Source organism: Piliocolobus tephrosceles, chromosome 15 (assembly GCF_002776525.5).
Source record: "Piliocolobus tephrosceles isolate RC106 chromosome 15, ASM277652v3, whole genome shotgun sequence".
NCBI classification, from domain to species: domain Eukaryota; kingdom Metazoa; phylum Chordata; class Mammalia; order Primates; family Cercopithecidae; genus Piliocolobus; species Piliocolobus tephrosceles.
The window spans coordinates 96,607,313-96,628,958 of NC_045448.1; the positions used below are offsets into that span (position 1 = coordinate 96,607,313).

Genomic DNA, 21,646 nt, shown 5'->3' on the forward strand with positions numbered 1-21,646 from the left:
GTCAAAGATCAGATGGCTGTAGATGTGTGGTATTATTTCTGAGGGCTCCGTTCTGTTTCATAGGTCTATATCTCTGTTTTGGTACCAGTACCATGCTGTTTTGGTTACTGTAGCCTTGTAGTATAGTTTGAAGTCAGGTAGCGTGATGCCTCCAGCTTTGTTCTTTTGACTTAGGATTGTCTTGGCAATGCGGGGTCTTTTTTGGTTCCATATGAACTTTAAAGCAGTTTTTTCCAATTCTGTGAAGAAAGTCATTGGTAGCTTGATGGGGATGGCATTGAATCTATAAATTACCTTGGACAGTATGGGCATTTTCACAATATTGATTCTTCCTATCCATGAGCATGGTATGTCCTTCCATTTGTTTGTGTCCTCTTTGATTTCACTGAGCAGTGTTTTGTAGTTCTCCTTGAAGAGATCCTTTACATCCCTTGTAAGTTGGATTCCTAGGTATTTTATTCTCTTTGAAGCAATTGTGAATGGAAGTTCATTCATGGTTTGGCTCTCTGTTTGTCTATTACTGCTGTGTAAGAATGCTTGTGATTTTTGCACATTAATTTTGTATCCTGAGACTTTGCTGAAGTTGCCTATCAGCTTAAGGAGATTTTGGACTGAGACGATGGGGTTTTCTAAATATATAATCATGTCATCTGCAAACAGGGACAATTTGACTTCTTCTTTTCCTAGCTGAACACCCTTGATTTCTTTCTCTTGCCTGATTGCCCTAGCCAGAACTTCTAACACTATGTTGAATAGGGGTGGTGAGAGAGGGCATCCTTGTCTTGTGCCCGTTTTCAAAGGGAATGCTTCCAGTATTTGCCCATTCAGTATGATATTGGCTGTGGGTTTGTCATAAGTAGCTCTTATTATTTTGAGATGCATTCCATCAATACCGAATTTATTGAGAGTTTTTAGCATGAAGGGCTGTTGAATTTTGTCAAAGGCCTTTTCTGCATCTATTGAGAAAATCATGTGGTTTTTGTCTTCGGTTGTGTTTATATGCTGGATTACGTTTATTGATTTGCATATGTTGAACCAGCCTTGCATCCCAGGGATGAAGCCCACTTGATCATGGTGGATAAGCCTTTTGATGTGCTGCTGGATTCAGTTTGCCAGTATTTTATTGAGGATTTTTGCATCGATGTTCATCAGGGATATTGGTCTAAAATTCTCTTTTTTTGTTTGTCTCTGCCAGGTTTTGGTATCAGGATGATGTTGGCCTTGTAAAATGAGTTAGGGAGGATTCCCTCTTTTCTATTGACTGGAATAGTTTCAGAAGGAATGGTACCAGCTCCTCCTTGTATCTCTGGTAGAATTCAACTGTGAATCTGTCTGTTCCTGGACTTTTTTTGGTGGGTAGGCTATTAATTATTGCCTCAATTTCAGAGCCTTCTATTGGTCTATTCAGGGATTCAACTTCTTCCTGGTTTAGTCTTGGGAGAGTGTAAGTGTCCATGAAATTATCCATTTCTTCTAGGTTTTCTAGTTTATTTGCGTAGAGGTGTTTATAGTATTCTCTCATGGTAGTTTGTATTTCTGTGGGGTCGGTGGTGATATCCCCTTTATCATTTTTTATTGCATCTATTTGATTCTTCTCTCTTTTCTTCTTTATTAGTCTTGCTAGCGGTCTATCAATTTTGTTGATCTTTTCAAAAACCAGCTTGTGGATTCATTGATTTTTTGGAGGGTTTTTTGTGTCTCTATCTCCTTCAGTTCTGCTCTGATCTTAGTTATTTCTTGCCTTCTGCTAGCTTTTGAATGTGTTTGCTCTTGCTTCTCTAGTTCTTTTCATTGTGATGTTGGAGTGTCAATTTTAGATCTTTCCTGCTTTCTCTTGTGGGCATTTAGTGCTATAAATTTCCCTTTACACACTGCTTGAAATGTGTCCCAGAGATTCTGGTATGTTGTATCTTTGTTCTCATTGGTTTCAAAGAACATCTTTATTTCTGCCTTCATTTCGTTATGTACCCAGTGGTCATTCAGGAGCAGGTTGTTCAGTTTCCATGTGGTTGAGCGGTTTTGATTGTGTTTCTTAGTCCTGAGTTCTAGTTTTGATCTTTGATGGTTTAAAGTCTGTTTTATCAGAGACTAGGATTGCAACCCCTGCTTTTTTTTGTTTTCCATTTGCTTGGTAGATCTTCCTCCATCCCTTTATTTTGAGCCTGTGTGTGTCTCTGCACGTGAGATGGGTCTCCTGAATACAGCAAACTGATGGGTCTTGACTGTCCAATTTTCCAGTCTGTCTTTTAATTGGACCATTTACATTTAAGGTAATATTGTTATGTGTGAACTTGATCCTGCCATTATGATATTAACTGGTTATTTTGCTCGTTAATTGATGCAGTTTCTTCCTGGCATCGATGGACTTTACATTTTGACATGTTTTTGCAATGGCTGGTACCTGTTGTTCCTTTCCATGTTTAGTGTTTCCTTCAGGATCTCTTGTAGTGCAGGCCTGGTGGTGACAAAATCTCAAAGCATTTGCTTGTCTGTAAAGGCTTTTATTTCTCCTTCACTTATGAAACTTAGTTTGACTGGATATGAAATTCTGGGTTTAAAATTCTTTTCTTTAAGAATGTTGAATATTGACCCCCACTCTCTTCTGGGTTGGAGAGTTTCTGCCAAGAGATCTGCTGTTAGTCTGATGGGCTTCCCTTTGTGGGTAACCGGACCTTTCTCTCTGGCTGTCCTTAACATTTTTTCCTTCATTTCAAGTTTGATGAATCTGACAATTTTGTGTCTTGGAGTTGCTCTTCTTGAGGATTATCTTTGTGGCATTCTCTGTATTTCCTGAATTTGAATGTTGGCCTACCTTACTAGGTTGGGGAAGTTCTCCTGGATGATATCCTGCAGAGTGTTTTCCAACATGCTTCCATTCTCCCCGTCACTTTCAGGCACACCAATCAGATGTAGATTTGGTCTTTTCACATAATCCTATATTTCTTGGAGGCTTTGTTCATTTCTTTTTACTCTTTTTTCTCTACACTTCTCTTCTCGCTTCATTTCATTCATTTGATCTTCAATCACTGATACTCTTTTTTCCAGTTGATTGAGTCAGTTATTGAAGCTTGTGCATTTGTCATGTAGTTCTCATGTTATGGTTTTCATCTCTATCAGTTCTATTAAGGACTTCTCTACATTGGTTATTCTAGTTAGCCATTCGTCAAATCTGTTTTCCAGGTTTTTAGTTTCTTTGTGCTGGTTACGTAGTTCCTCCTTTAGCTCTGAGAAGTTTGATTGACTGAAGCCTTCTTTTCTCAACTCATCAAAGTGATTCTCAGTCCAGCTTTGTTCTGTTGCTGGCGATAAGCTGCGTTCCTTTGGAGGAGGAGATGCACTCTGATTTTTTGAATTTCCAGCTTTTCTGCACTGCTTTTTCCCCATCTTTGTGGTTTTATCTGCCTTTGGTCTTTGATGATGGTGATGTACTGATGGGGTTTTGGTGTGGGTGTCCTTTCTGTTTGTTATTTTTCCTTCTAACAGTCAGGACCCTCAGCTGCAGGTCTGTTGGAGTTTGCTTGAGGTCCACTCCAGACCCTGATTGCCTGGGTATCAGCAGCGGAGTCTGCAGAAGATAGAATATTGCTAAACAGTGAGTGTTGCTGTCTGATTCTTGCTCTGGAAGCTTTGTCTCGGAAGTGTACCCCGCTGTGTGAGGTGTGAGGTGTTGGTCTGCACCTAGTGGGGGATGTCTCCCAGTTAGGCTACTCAGGGGTCAGGGACCCACTTAAGCAGGCAGTCTGTCCGTTCTCAGATCTCAGCCTCCGTGCTGGGAGATTCACTGCTATCTTCAAAGCTGTCAGACAGGGTCATTTACCTCTGCCGAGGTTTCTGCTGCTTTTTGTTTAGCTGTGCCCTGTCCCCAGAGGTGGAGTCTACAGAGTCAGTCAGGCCTCCTTGAGCTGTGGTGGGCTCCACCCAATTCGAGCTTCCCGGGGGCTTTGTTTACCTACTTAAGCTTCAGCAATGGCGGGTGCCCCCCCCAGCCTCGCTGCCGCCTTTCAGTTAGATCTCAGACTGGTGTGCTAGCAATGAGGGAGGCTCCGGGGGTGTGGGACCCTCTGGGCCAGGTGTGGGATATAATCTCTTGGTGTGCAGTTTGCTAAGACCCTTGGTAAAGCACAGTATTAGGGTGGGAGTTACCCAATTTTCCAGGTGTTGTGTGTCTCAATTTCCTTCGGCTAGGTAAAGGAATTCCCTTCCCCCTTGCACTTCCCAGGTGAGGCACTGCCTCAGATCTCACTGGTGGGGCTGTACCAACGGACCAGTGCCAACTGTCCGACACATCCCAGTGAGATGAACCCGGTACCTTAGTTGAAAATGCAGAAATCACCCGTCTTCTGTGTCACTCATGCTGGAAGCTGGAGGCTGGAGCTGTTCCTATTTGGCCATCTTGGGCGTGCCCCCTTTTTTTTCTTTTGAGATGGGGTCTTGCTATGTTGCCCAGGCTGGTCTCAAACTCCTGGGCTCAAGCCATTCTCTTGCCTTACCTCTCGAGTAGCTGGGACTACAGGCATGAGCTACCATGCCTCTCTATTTTATTATTATTATTATTATTTTGTAGAGATGGGGTTTTAGTATGTTGCCTAGGCTGGTCTGAAACTCCCGGACTCAAGCAGTCCTCCCACTTCAGTCTCTTGAGTAGCTGGAATACAGGCACGCACCACAATTCCTGGTTTTATTTATTTCTTAGTAAAGAGGATTGCTAAAATTCAGTTACTTGTCCAAGGTTACATAGGTTGAGTGGTAGAGCTAAGATCCTGATCATCTATCTTTATGTTCATTTAACTCATGCCTACTTTCTAAACACTAGCAAATACCAATATTTCAAATGCTGCAAACATGGAACTGTTTCTGTGGCAGATGTATTCTATCTCCCAACTTTGAATGCTAGAGATTAATATCTTGTTTTGCTTTTTGGAAGGAATGGGGCAGAAAATGTATTAAATGAACAACAAATACCAGTCTCTTGGTTGTTAAACTTAGGATCTACAGCTGATAAGCCACTTCCATATTTGAGTTACTCCTTTACATTCACTGAAGAGGGGTAACAAGTAATGCATTGATGCCAGTCATTTCTATGTGTTCTGACTGGGGCATCGATTCTGGTTGTGAATGTTTTCCTTGCTGGTTCCTGTGGCTGAGTTACTTACACATCAGATGATTTTGTATGGAAAACTGCTTGCATCAGATACCAAAGTGGACTGGTCTTACCTACTCAAGCACTGAATGCGGAGATTGAATGGCAGCTTCTCTTTTTCCAGTATTTTCATTATTCTGTGTCTTATCTATAATCTCATGTCCTAATGATTCCTGATAGGATATAAGAAAAGAAAATCAAGGTATGCTAATTATCTGTAAAATATTAGTTAGAGAAACTTTCTATAGTAAAAAGTGAAATCTATAATGGCAATTTTAGCAAAAGATGAAGAGAAAAACTAGGTTTTAAGAGCGAATAAGGAGCAAGGCTAGTAAAGATAACTCTGGAAATTTGCAGAAAATCTGTAAGTCTAATTTTAATGATTGTATTGTGTTGGGAATGGGTGCTTGGTGTCACAAAAATCAACACTGAGACAAAGGATCTCTCAACAAGGCTAGTTTACTTTCTGCAGAAAGGGTGCTGCTCACTAGCAGTCTTGCCACGAGAGCACACACACGAACAAAGAAGATAGGGTCATTTATAACCTGACGCATCCACCCTGCTGCTGTGTCTGGTTTCTGTTGGCTGGAACAGGACCTCACATTCTGTACTTCACTTGATTGGCTAGCAACTTAGAACTTCCCAAAACAGGCAAAGGCAGAGGAGAGAACAAAGGAAGAGAGGAAATAACTTGTGGAATGCTGAGAGAGGCAAAAACACTTCCAAATAAGGAAGAGAAATAGGTTGTGACCTAAGGCTTGCTTGGACTGGTTCAGGCATGCCAGGGCAAATATCTAGGCTAAAATGTGGGGTTAAGAACACAGAGTATATGATTTCTTTATTACAGCTAGCAGATATTTAAGAATATTAGCACAGGTCTTTGAGTAAATTTTGCTTCTAAGAGCGGTTAATATCTATTCTCAATTAGACTGGGAGGAAAGTCCCTTTGAAGAGGAACCTCTACTTATTTCATTTTTTACATATTTCAAATAGTAAAACAAATCTGAGATTCCCCTTGCTTTTCTTCCTCTGTCCTCCCTTTTAGATTACTGCCATGGTCAAACGAAGGGAAAAGAAGTGATTCATGTCAGAAAAATTGCATATATTGGAAAATAATTAACATTTTAGGGGATGAGAATTTGCAAATCTTTCTTGTTAAAAGCAGACTTTAAAAAATTAGATAATGAAGGATAACAGGATTAGGATTCTGAGGTAGCCTCTAAGTGAAAACAACTTTTGGTTGTTTTTGGTTGCTTACTTTTTCTCTCTATAGGTTCTTTTATCAGAATCACTAAAGAACTATGAATATGAGGAAAAGAATCCAAGAATGTTCCCTATTCTCTTCTGTCTTCCTGAAGTTTATTTATTTATATTGTAAATTGATAAATGATACTTATATATATTTTGGGGATATAAAATGATGTTATCATTTATGAATACAATGTGGAATAATTATATCAGCTAATGAATATTCCTTTTTTTTTTTTTTTTTTTAGTGGTTCTGGGTTTAATTGGGGGTGAAAGGGTGCTGCACAGTTGCTCAGAGGGCCCATAGCTGGGCCGCACAAGTGTTTGCTTTTGCGACTGAACAGTGGAGCCTGGCCTAACTAGAAATAACTCGGTCCTCAAGTCTGCCTCCAGGACCTGGGGGAACATGGGGCAGCTCTGCTGACTAGGTCTTCTCTTTGGAACACCCCTCCTACCACACTGCCCTGGGTCTGGGAGCCTCCCACCCCTGCTGAAGTCAATTCTTTAAGGGAGAATCCGGCAGTCGCAGCCCCAACTGGGGATGGACAGGGAGTGGGGACCCAGGGCCCCCAATCTGGAAGGGCCCATTCCCAGCCATTTTGGGAACAATAAATACTGTGTGACGGTGGCAGGGAGTGGGGGGTTCGGCTACTGGCTGGCGGGTAAGAGGGGAGCTGGCGGGCCCAGCTGCCCCGCCCCGCCTCGAGGCCAGGCCTGGGCTCCCCACCCTCACTCAGTGTGGAGGATGGTGTGGATGCCGGAATCGGTGAACACAGGCCGGCTCATCTCCCCCGTCTGCAGCGCAACGAGGCTTCTTCAAATGGCTTCTGCATCTGACCTCTGCTGAAGGCACCCAGGTCTCCCCTGGCCTTGGCTGAGCTGCAGTCGCTGAACTGTGAGGCCAGAGACTCAAAGTCCTCCTCTCCCGACTTGATCTTCTGGATGTAGCCGTTGATCAGCTCCAGGACCTCCTCCTTGGTCCAGGTGAGTTTCTCCTGCCTCCTTGACTGGCTGTGCTTCACCAGCAGGTGCGAGCAGCGGACCCTAGCGGGCTCCCCCTGCCCGTTTTTGCCACCACTGCTGCTGTTGCCGCTGGGCCGCTCCCACTGGCTGGCGTTAGTGATGTGGTTGAAGTAGTATACTCGGCCTGAGCTGCGGGTCATGCGCTTCTCCCAACCGGGCAGCAGCTTCTCGTCGTCCGCCATCTTCCCTCAACATTTCTATTACTTCAAATATTTATCATTTCTAAAATTTGTTTTGTTTTCATTTTATGGAGTTATTTATGTTCTTTGTATATTTTGGAGACTATCCACTTAATAGATGTATGGCTCACACATATTTTCTCCCAATTTTTAGGTTGTCTTTTCAATCTGTTAATTGTTTCTTTTGTTGTGTAGCAGTCTTTTATTTTGTAGTAATCTCATTTTTGCTTTCATTGCCTACACTTTGGGGATTAAATCTCAAAAAGTCATTGCTCAGAACAATGCCATATAGTTTCCCTATAATATTTTCTTCTAGTAGCTTTACAGTTTTAGGTCTTATGTTTAAGTCTTTAATCCATTTTGAGTTGATTTTCATATATGGCATGAGATAAGGGTCCAGTTTTATTTTTCTACGTCTGAATATTCAGTTTCTCCAACACCATTTATTGAAGAGCCTGTTCTTTTCTCATTGTGTATTCTTGGCATTTTTGTTGAAAATCAAGCATACATATAAATGTTCATTTCTGGGCACGTATTCTGTTCCATTGGTCAGTATGTCTATTTTTATACCAGTACCATGCTGCTTTAATTACTACTGCTTTGTAATATAGCTTGAAATCAGCTTGTGTGATGTCTACAGCTTTGTTGTTTTTCCTCATGGTTGCCTTTGCTATTTTTTTTGTGTGGTTCCATATATGAATTTTAGATTTTTAAAATTTCTATGAAAAATGACATTGGAATTCTGATAGAGGGTGCATTAAATCTGTAGATTGCTTCAGGGACATTTTAGCAATATTAATTATTTGGTTCCATAAACATGAGATATTACATCATTAATCTGTGTCTTCTTTAACTTCCTTTATCAGTGTTTTGTAGTTTTTATGGTACAGGTCTTTTACCTACTAGGTTAAATTTATTCCTAAGAATTTTATTTTATTTTATTTGTAGCTATTATCAGTGGAATTGCTTTCTTGATTTCTTTTTCAGAAAGCTCATTGTTAGAGTATTAGAAATTCTACTGATTTTTGTATGTTGATGTTGTATCCTGCAACTTTACTGTGTTTGTTTATTAGTCCTAACAGTTTTGTGGTGGAATTTTTAGGGTTTTCTATATAGAAGATCATGTCATTGGCAAATAGTGGCAATTTCATTTCTTTCTTTCCTATTTGGATGACTTTTATTTCTTTCTCTTGCCTACTGCTCCAGCAAGAATGTCCAATACTGTGTTGACTAGAAATGGCAACAGTAAGCATCCTTGTGTTATTCCAGATCTTTGAGGAAAGGTTTTCAGCTTTTCACTATTGAATGTAATGTTAACTTTCAGCTTATCAGTTATGCCCTTTATTGCGTTGAGGTACATTCCATCCATATCTAATTTTTGGAGTTTTTTTTATGACAAAAGGATGTTCAATTTTGTCAAATGCTTTTGTTTGAATCTAATTAGATGATCATACAGTTTTTGTCCTTCATTCTGTTAATGTGATGTGGCACATTTATTGATTTGTGTTTGTTGAACCATTCTTACATCTCAGGGATAAAAGTCCACTTAATTGTAAGTGGGATTTATGATCAAATAAGTAATCCATTAATGTGTTGGATTAATTCATTTAATGTGTTGTCGAATATGGATTGCTACTATTTTGATGAGGATTTTTGCATCTATATTAACCAATAATATAGCCTGTAATGTTTTTTTTTTTTTCTTGTGTGTGTGTGTGTGTGTGTGTGTGTGTGTGTGTGATGTTCTTGTCTGGCACTAGCATCAGATAACGCTGGCCTTGTTAAAAGAGTTTGGAAGCAGTAGCTCCTCTTTGACTTTTTGGAAGAGTTTGTGAAGGGTTGGTATTAGTTCTTCTTTAAATGTTTGGTAGAATTCAGCAGTAAAGCAATCAGGTCCTGGGCTTCTCTTTGATGGGAGATTTTGTTTTTTATTATTACTGATTACATTTCATTACTTGCTATTGACCTTTTCAAATTTTCTATTTTTGATAGTTCAGTCTTAGTAGGTTTATATGTCTAGTAATTCATTAATTTCTTCTAGTTTGTCCAAGTTTTTATGAACTATGAGCTGTTAAACTAACGTTAACAGTTAATAGGAACTTAGAGTTGTTCGTAATAGTCTCTTATGATCGTTTGTATTTCTGTGGCATCAGTTGTAATGTCTCCACTTTCTGATTTTATTAATTTGAGTCCTCTATTTTTTTTAGTCTGCCAAAGGTTTGCCAACTTTGTTTATCCTTTCAAAACACCAAACTCTTAGTTCTGTTGATATTTTATACTGTTTTTCTAGCCTCACATTTATTTATGGTCTATTATTTATTTCTGTTCTTCTGCAAACATTGGCTTACTTTGTTCTTTCTCTATTTCCTTGGTTCCTTGAGGTGTAACATTAAGATGTTTATGTGAGATCTTTCTTCTTCTTCTTCTTCTTTTTTTTTTTTTTGAGATGGAGCCTCCTTCTGTGGCCCAGGCTGGAGTGCAGTGACGCGATCTTGGCTCACTGCAAGCTCCACCTCCCGAGTTCATACCATTCTCCTGCCTCAGCCTCCCAAGTAGCTGGGACTACAGGTGCCCACCACCACACCCGCTAATTTCTTTTGGATTTTTAGTAGAGACGGGATTTCACCATGTTAGCCAGGATGGTCTTGATCTCCTGACCTCGTGATCCACCCGTCTCGGCCTCTCAAAGTGCTGGGATTACAGGCGTGAGCCACTGTGCTTGGCCGAGATCTTTCTTCTTTTCTGATGTAATCATTTATTGCTACAAAATTTCCTTTTAGAATTGTTTTTGCTGCATCCCATAAGTTGTGGTATATTGTTTCCATTTCTGTTTGTCTCATGATATTTTTAGATATCATTTTCTTTTTAATTTATTTATTGACATAAGTTGTTCAGGAGCATAGTGTTTACTTTCTATGTGTTTGTGAATTTTCTAAAAGTCCTCCAGTTATTGATGTCTGGTTTCATACTATTGTGATTGGAAAAGCTACTTGATATGATTTCGGGCTTCTTAAATGTGCTGACTTGTGTTGTGGCTGAATATATGATTTATCCAGGAGAATGTTTTGTTTGGGTGGAACGGTCTTTACATATGTTGGGTTCATTTGGTCTAAAGGTGTTCTTCAAGTCCAGTGTTTCTTTATTAATTTTATGTCTGGATAATCTGTCCCTTATTGAAAGTAGGGTAATGAAGTTTCCTACTACTACTGTATTGAGATCTATTGCTTCTGTTCGATTCTTTAATATTTGTTTTATATATTTAGGTGCTCTGATGCTGGGATATATTGTTATATCTCCTTTATCATTATAGAATGTCCTTCTTTGTCTCTTTTTATAGTTTTTGATTAAAGTCTATTTTGTCTGATGTAAGTATAGTTATCCATGCTCTCTTTTGATTTTCATTTGTATGAAATACATTTTTCCATCCCTTCACTTTCAGTTCATGTGTATCCTTAAAAGTGAGGTCAATCTCATTTAGACAGCATGTAGTTGAGTCTCTTTAAAATGTCCATTCAGTCACTCTCTTTGGAGAATTAAATTTATTTACATTTGGTAATGATAGATAGGTAAGTACCTACTACTGTTATTTTATTACTCTCTGGTTGTTTTATAGATACTTTCTTTCTTCCTCTCTTGCTATCTTTATTTGTGATTGGATGATTTTCTGTAGCAGTTTGCTTTGAGTCCTTTATATTCTTATTTTATGCATCTATGATAGATTTTTCTTTGTGATTTCCATGAGGCTTACCTTGGACATCTTATCTCACACACACACACACATACACACACGCACACGTACACACACAGAACTATTTGGCAGACGGTACCCTGTCTTATTCATCATGGTATTCTCATCTCCTAAAACACAGGAATGACTCAATAAATATTTACTGAATTAAAGAACTAAAAGAATGTTCTAAGTACTAAGTCATCCAGTTACCAAAGACTGTGACAATGGGGAAAATGTTCGTGAGATGCCTAGGACTTTAAGTCATAGAGAAAGGGAAGATAATTCTAGAGAGGTATATGGAAGCATAAAAATGGAAGGCATATTGAAAAACAGTCTATATAAGGAAAATGATTAAGAATTATCCTGTTGGCCGGGTGCAGTGGCTCACGCCTGTGATCCCAGCACTTTGGGAAGCTGAGGTTGGCAGATTGCCTGAGGTCAGGAGTTCAAGACTAGCCTGGCCAACATGGTGAAACCCTGTCTCTACTAAAAATACAAAAAATTAGCTGGGCATGGTGGAGTATGCCTGTAATCCCAGCAACTTGAGAGGCTGAGGCAGGGGAATTTCTTGAACTGGGACCTGGGAGGCAGAGGTTGCAGTGAGCTGAGATTGCGCCACTGCACTCCAGCCTGGATTACAGAGCAAGACTCTGTCTAAAAAAAAAAAAAAAAAAAAAAAGAATTACCCTGTCAAACTAAGTAGAACCACAGTGCAACTGCTTTGTTAAAGAGTTAGGCTATTCCTCAAAAAGTTAAACATGTATTTACCATATGATCTGGCAATTCCACTCCTAGGTATATACCCAAGAGAACTGAAAAACATATGTCCACAAAAACTTGTACACAAATGTTCATAGTGGCACTATTCACAACAACCAAAAGGTGAAAATGACCCAAATGCCCATCAACTGATGAATGGATAACAAAACATGGTGTATTCTTATAATGGGATATTATTTAGCCATAAAAGTAATAAAGTACTGATGTATGATACAGTATGGATGAACCCTAAAATTATTATGCTAAGTGAAAAGAGACATACATAAAATGCCACATAGTATATGTCTGCATTCATATGAAATGTCCAGAATAAGCAAATACAGAGACAGAAAGAAGATGAGTGGTTGCCAGGGAATGGAAAAGGATGCCAGAAGAGAGGGGAATGAGAAGTGGCTGCTCCTGGGTTTGTGGGGAGAAGTGATGTAATAAAAATTAGATAGTGGTGGTTGCACAGCTTTGTGAATGTAAACCACTTGATTGTACACTACAAACATTTTTAAAAATAAACTTTAAAAATTTTACCTACATAAAAATGGAAAAAAAAAGTAAATAAAGGTGGGAAGCAAAAGGCACTGTATAACATCAGACACTCTTGAGTGCCTGAATATTAAAGATTTCTGGGCAGGAAAAAGGCAACAAGGCAGTGCTTAAGCCAATAAGCTTTTCAAAGAATTGGAGAAACACCTTGGGGGAAGGATAACCAGTGAGAGGACAATTGTTAAGGCACCAGTCAGTGAGGGCCTGGATTTGACTTTTGACAATGGAATTGAAAGGAAAGAGAGATTCAAAAGACAGGGCACAAGAAAAACAGACAGGATTTTATGACTGACTGACTGTAGAAAGAAAAGTAGATGTTGCTAAAAGCTGATTTAGAAGCCCCAGCTTCATGGAAGAAGGAAAAAAGGAGAAGCTAGCACGAAGCTTTGAAAGCCAAGGTAATGAAAATATCATGAAGACCAAAGTAGACGTGGTTTTCAAGAAACTATAGTGAAACACTTTAAAAGCTGCAGGTAGGTGGTATCAGCAAAATGGCAGAATAGGAGGTCCGACAGGCTTCACTACCCCCAACAGAAAGTTCAACTAACCGCAAAAAACACCTTGGTAAAAGTTCCAAACTTTGGTTGTAAGCTGAAGTTGCCTGCATTGTCCCCAGAACTGAATAAAAATGACGTTAAAAGGATAAGAGAAATAGTCTCACTTTAACCACATCACCCTTTCCACTCCCGCAAATTGGCACAGTGCCACACAGAGGGGATTCCCCAGGACCCATGATTTTTACAGTGAGAAATAGAGCCAAAGGAGGACATCCAACTTCCCTAGGCTTCTGAGATGCTTCCCAGAAAGCCCTTTCCAGTTTCGGCTAGACCACTTGGGGTTAGGTAGAAACAAAGCAAGGAGGTGGTAACAAAGCAGTGTTGGTGGTAACTCAGTGTACACATCAGCGGTGGCGCCCAATCAGAGGTACCAGCTAACAGATGTGATGTAATGCTCTACTTAGCTTGAGTCTCTAGATGGTCAGCCTCCATGACCTGCCTTAGACCCTACCCAGGGATTCCACTCAAGGAGGAAGATGATCACTGCAGCAAATTTCAGCAAAGGGTAGGGACTAGTTCTGCCACACCGAGAAGTTCAAACAGCATTTGAAGCATCTTCAAAGCCCATCCCCAAACCCCACCCACAGAGGGGGACAACTGCTGCAGCAAACTTTGGCAAAGAGCCAAGGCTAGATCTTCCACACGCAGGAGTTTAAATAGTTCTCAGCCCAACCTGAAAGCCCACCCAAGGACTCACTTAGGCAGGGCAGCAAACCTCAACCATCCATTGCTATTAAGCATAGCAGCTGGTTCTATCCATCCCAGTCAATGACTCCACCTAACCTCATGGTCCCTCCTGCAACACTGTTTAGCTGCTGAACTCAAATATCAGTAACGTCTGACCAGGGAATACACCCTATGGCCCTGCCTGATCAGAAGCCATTGTAGCGCCAATTTTGCAGCTCGGCCAGATGGCAGAGCTCAGCCAGTAAGTTTTGTCAGACAGCAGAGCCTAGCCATCTGTCCCATTTAAATTCAGAGCAAAAACAGGAGTCCAGCCATCTAGAGAAGCTGAAAGTAAGCTCTGCCTTCTCTGAGTCATTACCAGCTGACCCATCCAGGGATAGGTCCTGTTCTTTTTTTTTTTTCCGGGTTGGAGTCTTGCTCTGTCACCTAGGCTGTAGTGCAGTGGCACAATCTCGCCACCACCTCCTGGTTTCAAGCAATTCTCCTGCCTCAGCCTCCTGAGCAACTGGGACTACAGGCGCACACCACCATGCCCAGCTACTTTTTTTATTTTTAGTAGAGATGGGGTTTTACTAAGTTGGCCAGGCTGGTCTTGAACTCTTGAACTCAGGTGATGTGCCCACCTTGGCCTTCCAAAGTGCTGGGATTATAGGCATGAGTCACTGAGCCTGGCCCTAATTTTGAAAGAGTTTGAGAAGAATTGGTGTTCATTCTGTGAATATTTGGTGTAATTCACTAGTGAAGCCCTCTGAACATGAGTTTTTCTTTGTTGGAAGTTGTGTCACTACTGACATTTTCTTTGCTTATTATAGATTTATTTAGGTTTTTTATTTTTTCATGAGTCAGTTTCAGTAGCATGTGTATGTCTAGCAATTTGGCCATTTCATCTGGGTTATCTAGCTTGGTATAAATTTGTTCATAGTGTTCTATTCCTTTTATTTCTGTCAAGTCAGTAGTATGAAAGAGGTGGGGTCTCTTTCATCTCTGGCTTTAGTAAGGTGAATCTTCTGTCTACTTGGTCAGTCTCACTAAAGATTTGTTAATTTTGTTGTTATTTTCAAAGAATCAACTTTTGGGGTCATTGATTCAATTGTTTTTCTATGTTCTATTTCCTTTATCTCCACATTAATCTTTACTATTTTCTCCCTTCTTCTTGCTTTAGGTTTGGTATACTGTTATTTTTCTATTTTCTTGAGGTGGGAGAAAGTTACATAATGATGCAGAGGTTATCCGCCAGTGGTGGTGGTAGGTGAGAAGGAAGAGGAATAGACTGAAGGAGTAGGGTCATGCTGAAGCATATTAACTTCATCCTAAGGAAAATGACAAGCTACTGAAGGGATTTAAGTGGAAAAGTGAGAAAATCAGAGTTCTGATTTAGACAGATCATCCTAACTATAGTGAAAAAACCAACCAACCAACCAAAAAACCTCGGAGTGGGGGAAGATGGGAGCCAGAGTCCAGAATCCGGAACCTTAGAGTTGGAAAGGACGTTGCAAGTGTTCTAATCCTAGTCCTACTTCCCAGATGGTGTAAGAATCTCCTCTACCACATCTCTACAGTTGCTGTTATACTTTTTCAGCCTAGTTATCACCACTTAACAGGTTGTCTATTCCATTTTTATCAGCTCTATTTTTGGAACTTTTTTTCTTATCCTGAGTTAAACTCTTCACTGTAGCATCCATCCATCCATTGTCCAACTTTTGTTCATTGGAGCCATACAGAATAAACTCATTCTGCTTTTCATGAAAACTTTTTAAACAGTTGAAGAATTGTATCTTCCCCAAGTCTACTTTTTTCCAAGATGCTTTAAATGTTTCTTACGCTACATAATTTTAAGATCCCTGTCACTTCAGTTACCTTCCTCTGGACACACCCTGGCAGGTCAAGATCTAACTTATTCTGAAGTGCCAAGTCAGTCTTTATTTTTCAGTTTTATGAAAAATACTATTTCCATAATTTTTAAACATAAATAGTAAATAATTTCATAGTAGCAAGAAAGCCTATGAGCATAGTTGTTAAACTAACTTCATAATGATCATAGCTCAGGTTTACAAGTTGAATTTATGTAGTCACTTGAGATTTATTATTACTTTTTTTTATTTTTCCATAAGTTATTGGGGTACAGGTGGTATTGGTTTCATGAGTAAGTTCTTTAGTGGTAATTTGTGAGGTTTTGGTGCATCCATCACCTGAACAGTATGCACTGTACCGTATTTGTAGTCTCTTATCCCTTGCCCCCTCCCACTCTTTCCTCCAAGTCCCCAAAGTCCACTGTATCATTCTTATGCCTTCTCATCCTCATAGCTTAGCTCCCACATATCAGTGAGAACATACTGTGTCCGTAATTGATGGGTTTTTGGTCTCACTGACTTCAAGAATGAAACTGCAGCCCCTCACAGTGAGTGTTACAGTTCTTAAAGATGGTGTGTCCAGAGTTTGTTCCTTCTGATGTTCGGATGTGTTTGGAGTTTCTTCTTTCTGGTGGGTTCGTGATCTCACTGGCTTCAGGAGTGAAGCTGCAGACCTTCATGGTGAGTGTTACCACTCATGAAGGTAGTGCGGACCCAAAGAGTGAGCAGCAGCAAGATTTATTGAAAAGAGCAAAAGAACAAAGCATCCACAGTGTGGAAGGGGACCCGAGCAGGTTGCTGCTGCTGGCTCTGGCAACCTGCTTTTTATTCCCTTATCTGACTCCACCCACATCCTGCTGATTGGTCCATTTTACAGAGAGCTGATTGGTCTGTTTTGACAGAATGCTGATTGGTGCATTTACAATCTCTGAGCTAGACACAGAGTGCTGATTGGTGCATTTACAATCCTTTAGCTAGAAACTAAAGTTCTCCAAGCCCCCACTAGATTAGCTAGATACAGAGCACTGATTGGTGCATTTACAAACCTTGAGCTAGACACAGAGTGCTGATTGGTGCATTTAAAATCCTTTAGCTAGACATAAAAGTTCTCCAAGTCCCCACCCAACTCAAGAGCCCAGCTGGCTTTGCCTAGTGGATCCTGCCTCCAGGCTGCGGGCAGAGCTGCCTGCCAGTCCCTGGGGGATCCCACAGGGTGGGGGGACTGAGGCATGGCTGGCTGCAGGTCCAGAGCTCTGCCCCATGGGGAGGCAGTTGAGGCCTGGGGATTATTTGAGCACAGCGCCGGCAGGGCAGCACTGCTGGGTAACCTGGTGCACCCTCTGCAGCTGCTGGCCCAGGTGCTAAGCCCCTCACTGCCTGGGGCCAGTGGCTCTGGCGGGCCCTCTGAGTGTGGGGCCCGCGGAGCCTGCACCCACCTGGAATTTGCATTGGCCTGCTGGCGCCTTGCATAGCCTCCATTCCTGCCCACTCCTCTCCCTCCACACCTCCCAGCAAGCAGAAGGAGCTGGCTGTGGCCTCTGCCAGCCCAGAGAGGGGCTCCCACAGTGCAGCAGTGGGCTGAAGGGCTACTCAAGCATGGCCAGAGTGGGTGTGGAGGCCGAGGAGGCGCGGAGAGCAAGCAAGGGCTGCCAGCACGCTGTCACCTCTCAAGACTATGTTTGGTTTTCCATTCCTGAGTTACTTCACTTAGAATAATAGTCTCCAATTTCATTCAGATCGCTGCAAATGCTGTTAATTCATTCCTTTTTATGGCTGAGTAGTATTCCGTCATATATATAGATGTATATCATAGTTCGTTTACACACTCATTGATAGGCATTTAAGTTGTTGGTTCCACGATTTTGCAATTGCGAATTGTGCTGCTATAAACATGCATGTGCAAGTATCATTTTAGTATGACTTCTTTTCCTCTGGGTAGGTACCCAACAGTGGGGTTCCTGGATCAAATGGCAGTTCTACTTTTAGTTGTTAAAGGAATCCCCACACTGTTTTCCACAGTGGCTTGTACTAGTTGACATTCCCACCAGCAGTGTAGAAGTATTTCCTGATCACCGCATCCATGCCAACATCTACTGTTTTTTTTGATTATGGCCATTCTTGCAGGAGTGAGGTGGTATCAGATTGTGGTTTTGATTTGCATTTCCCTGATCATTAGATCATTAGTAATGCTGAGCATTTTTTTCATGTCTGTTGTCCATTTGTATATCTTCTTTTGAGAATTATCTATTCATGTCCTTAGCCCACTTTTTGATGGGTTTGTTTGTTTCTTACTGATTTGTTTGAGTTTGTTGTAGATTCTGGATATTAGTCCTTTGTCAGGTGTATAGATTGTGAAGATTTTCTCCCACTCTGTGGGTTGTCTGTTTACTCTGCTGACTCTTCCTTTTGCCATACATAAGCTCTTAGTTTAATTAGGTCCCAGTTATTTCTCTTTGTTTTTATTGCATTTGCTTTTGGGTTCTGGATCATGAAATCCTTGCCTAAGCCAGTGTCTAGAAGGGTTTTTCCAATGTTATGTTCTAGAATTTTTATAGTTTTAGGTCTTAGATTTAAGTCCTTAATCCATCTTGAGTTGATTTTTGTGTAAGGAGAGAAATGAGGATCCAGTTTCATTCTCCTGCATGTGGTTAGCCAAGTATCCCAGCACCATTTGTTGAAAAGGGTGTCCTTTCCCCACTTTCTGTTTTTGTTTGCTTTGTTGAAGATTAGATGGCTGTAAGTATTTGGGTTTATTTCTGGGTTCTCTATTTTGTTCCATTGGTCTATGTGCCTATTTTTATACCAGTACTACATAGTTTTGGTGACTGTAGCCTCATAGTATAGTTTGAAATCAGGCAGTGTGATGCCTTCAGATTTCTTCTTTTTGCCTTGTCTTGCTTTGGCTATGTGGTCTCTTTTTTGGTTCCATATAAATTTTAAAATCGTCTTTTTTTAATTCTGTGAAGAATGATAGTCATATTTTGATAGGGATTGCATTGAATTTGTAGATTGCTTTTTTCAGTATGGTCATTTTTACAATATTGGTTCTACCCGTCCATGAGCATGGGATGTGTTTCCATCTGTTTGTGTCATCTGTTATTTCTTTCAGCAGTGTTTTGTAGTTTTCCTTGTAGAAGTCTTTTGACTCCTTGGTTAGGTATTTTCCTAAGTATTTTATTATTACTATTTTTTTACATCTATTGTAAAAGAGGTTGAGTTCTTGATTTGATTCTCCACTTGGTTTCTGTTGGTGTACGGAAGAGCTGCTGATTTGTATACATTAGTCTTGTATCCGGAAACTTTGCTGAATTCTTTTATTAGTTCTAGGAGCTTTCTGGAGGAGTCTTAAGGGTTTTCAAGGTAAACAATTGTATCATCAGCAAACAATGACAGTTTGATTTCCTCTTTACCAATTTGGATGCCCTTTGTTTCTTTCTCTTGTCTGATTGCTCTGGCTAGGACTACCAGTACTATGTTGAAGAGGAGTGGTAAGAGTGGGCATCCTTGTCTCATTCCCATTTTCAAGAGGATGCTTTCAACTTTTTTTCCATTCAGTGTTACGTTGGCTGTGGATTTGTCATAGATGGCTTTAATGACATTGAAATATGTCCTTTCTATGCCAATTTTGCTGAAAGTTTTAATCATGAAGGGATGATGGATTTTGTTGGATGCTTTTTCTGCATTCATCAAGATGATAATGTGATTTTTGTTTATAATTCTGTTTATGTGGTGCATCACATTTATTGACTTGCATATGTTAAACCATCCCTGCATCCCTGGTGTGAAACCCACTTGATCATGGTGGATTATCTTTTTGATATATTGTTGGATTTGGTTAGCTAGTATTTTGTTAAGGATTTTAACGTCTATGTTCATCAAGGATATTGGTCTGTAGTTTTCTTCTTTGGTTATGTCCTTTCCTGGTTTTGTTATTAGGGTGATGCTGGCTTCATAGAATGAATTAGGGAGGGTTCCTTCTTTCTCTGTCTTATGGAATAGGCTCAATAGAAATGGTACCAATTATTCTTTGAATGTCTGGTAGAATTCTCCTGTGACTGCATCTGGTCCTGGACTGTTTTTTATTGTTAATTTTTAAATTACCATTTCAATCTTGCTGATTGTTATTGGTCTGTTCCAGGTATCTAATTCTTCCCAATTTAAACTAGGAGGGTTTTATTTTTCCAGGAATTTATTCATCTCCTCTAGGTTTTATAGTTTATGTGCATAAAGGTGTTCATAGTAGCCTTGAATGATCTTTTGTATTTCAGTGGTGTCAGTTGTAATATCTTCTATTTCATTTCTTAGTGAGGTTATTTGGATCCTTCTCCTTCTTCTTCTTCTTCATCTTGTTCTCTCTTCTTCTTCTTCCTTTTGATGAAGTCTCACCCTTATCACCCAGGCTGGAGGGCAATGGCACAATCTCAGCTCACTGCAACCTCCGCCTCTTGGGTTCAAGCAATTTTCCTGCCTCAGCCTCCTGAATAGCTGGGATTACAGGTGCCTGCCACCATGTCCAGCTAATTTTTGTTTTTTAGTAGAGTTAGGGTTTCACCATATTGGCTAGGCTGGTCTCTAACTACTGACCTCAGGTGATCTGCCTGCCTTGGCCTCCCAAAGTGCTGGGATTACAGGCATGAGTCACCATGCCTGGCCGTCTGTTGTATTACTTAATCTTGCTAATGTTCTATCTATTTTATTTATCTTTTCAAAGAACTAGCTTTTCGTTTCATTTATCTTTTGTATTGTTTTTCTTTGTTTCAATTTCATTTAGCTCTGCACTAATCTTGGTTATTTCCTTTCCTCTGCTGGATTTGGATTTGTTTTTGTTCTTGTTTCTCTAGTTCCTTGAGGTATGACCTTAGAAGGTCAGTTTGTGCTCTATCAGTCTTTTTGATGTAGGCATTTATGGCTGTGAACTTTCCTCCTAGCACTGCCTTTGTTGTATCCTGGAGGTTTTGATAGGTTGTGTCATTATTGTTGTTCAGTTTGAAGAATTTTTACATTTCCATGTTGATTTCTTTTTTGACCCAATGCTTGCTCAGGAGCAGGTTATTTAATTTCCATGTATTTGCTGGGTTTTGAAGGTCCCTTTTGAAGTTGATTTCCAGTTTTATTCCACTGTTGTCTGAGAGAGTGCTTGATATAATTTCAACTTTCTTAAATTTATTGAGACTCATTTTTTTTTCCTATTATATAGTCTAACCTTGGAGAAAGTTCCATGTGCTCTTGAATAAAATGTGTATTCTCTGGTTGTTGGATGAAATGTTCTGTATATATCTGTTAAGTCCATTTGTTCCAAGGTATATTTTAAATCCATTGTTTCTCTGTTGACTTTCTCTCTTAATGACCTGTGTAGTGCTGTCAGTGGAGTATTGAAGTCCCCAACTATTATTGTGTCGCTGTGTATCTCGTTTACTATTATTGTGTTGCTGTCTGTCTCATTTACTAACCCTATTAGTAGTTGTTTTATAAACTTGAGAGCTCCAGTGTTAGGTGCATATATGTTTAGGATTGTGATATTTTCCTGTTGGATAAGGCTTTTTACCATTACACAATGTCCCTCTTTGTCTCTTTTAACTGCTGTGCTGTAAAGTTTGTTTTGTCTGATACAAGAATAGCTACCCTGCTCACTTTTGGTGTCCATTTGCATGAAATGCCTTTTTCCACCCCTTTACTTAAGTTTATGTGAGTCCTTATGTGTTAGGTGAGTCTTCTGAAGGCAGCAGATAAATTGGTTGATGAATTCTTGTCCATTCTGTGGTTCTTTTTTTTTTTCTTTTTTTTTGTGGAGACAGAGTCTCGCTCCGTCACCTAGGCTGTAGTGCATTGGCGCTATCTCAGCTTACTGCAAGCTCCGTCTCCTGGGTTCATGCCATTCTCCTGCCTCAGTCTCCCAAGTATGTAGGACTGCAGGT

The 21,646-nt window shown here is 40.2% G+C and overlaps 1 pseudogene; it reads right to left on the reverse strand.

Annotated features, from left to right (window-relative positions):
* Nucleotides 1-7,170: 7,170 nt before the first annotated feature.
* LOC111525074 lies at nt 7,171-7,593 on the reverse strand (annotated as a pseudogene).
* Between the last annotated feature and the right edge of the window lie 14,053 nt (nt 7,594-21,646).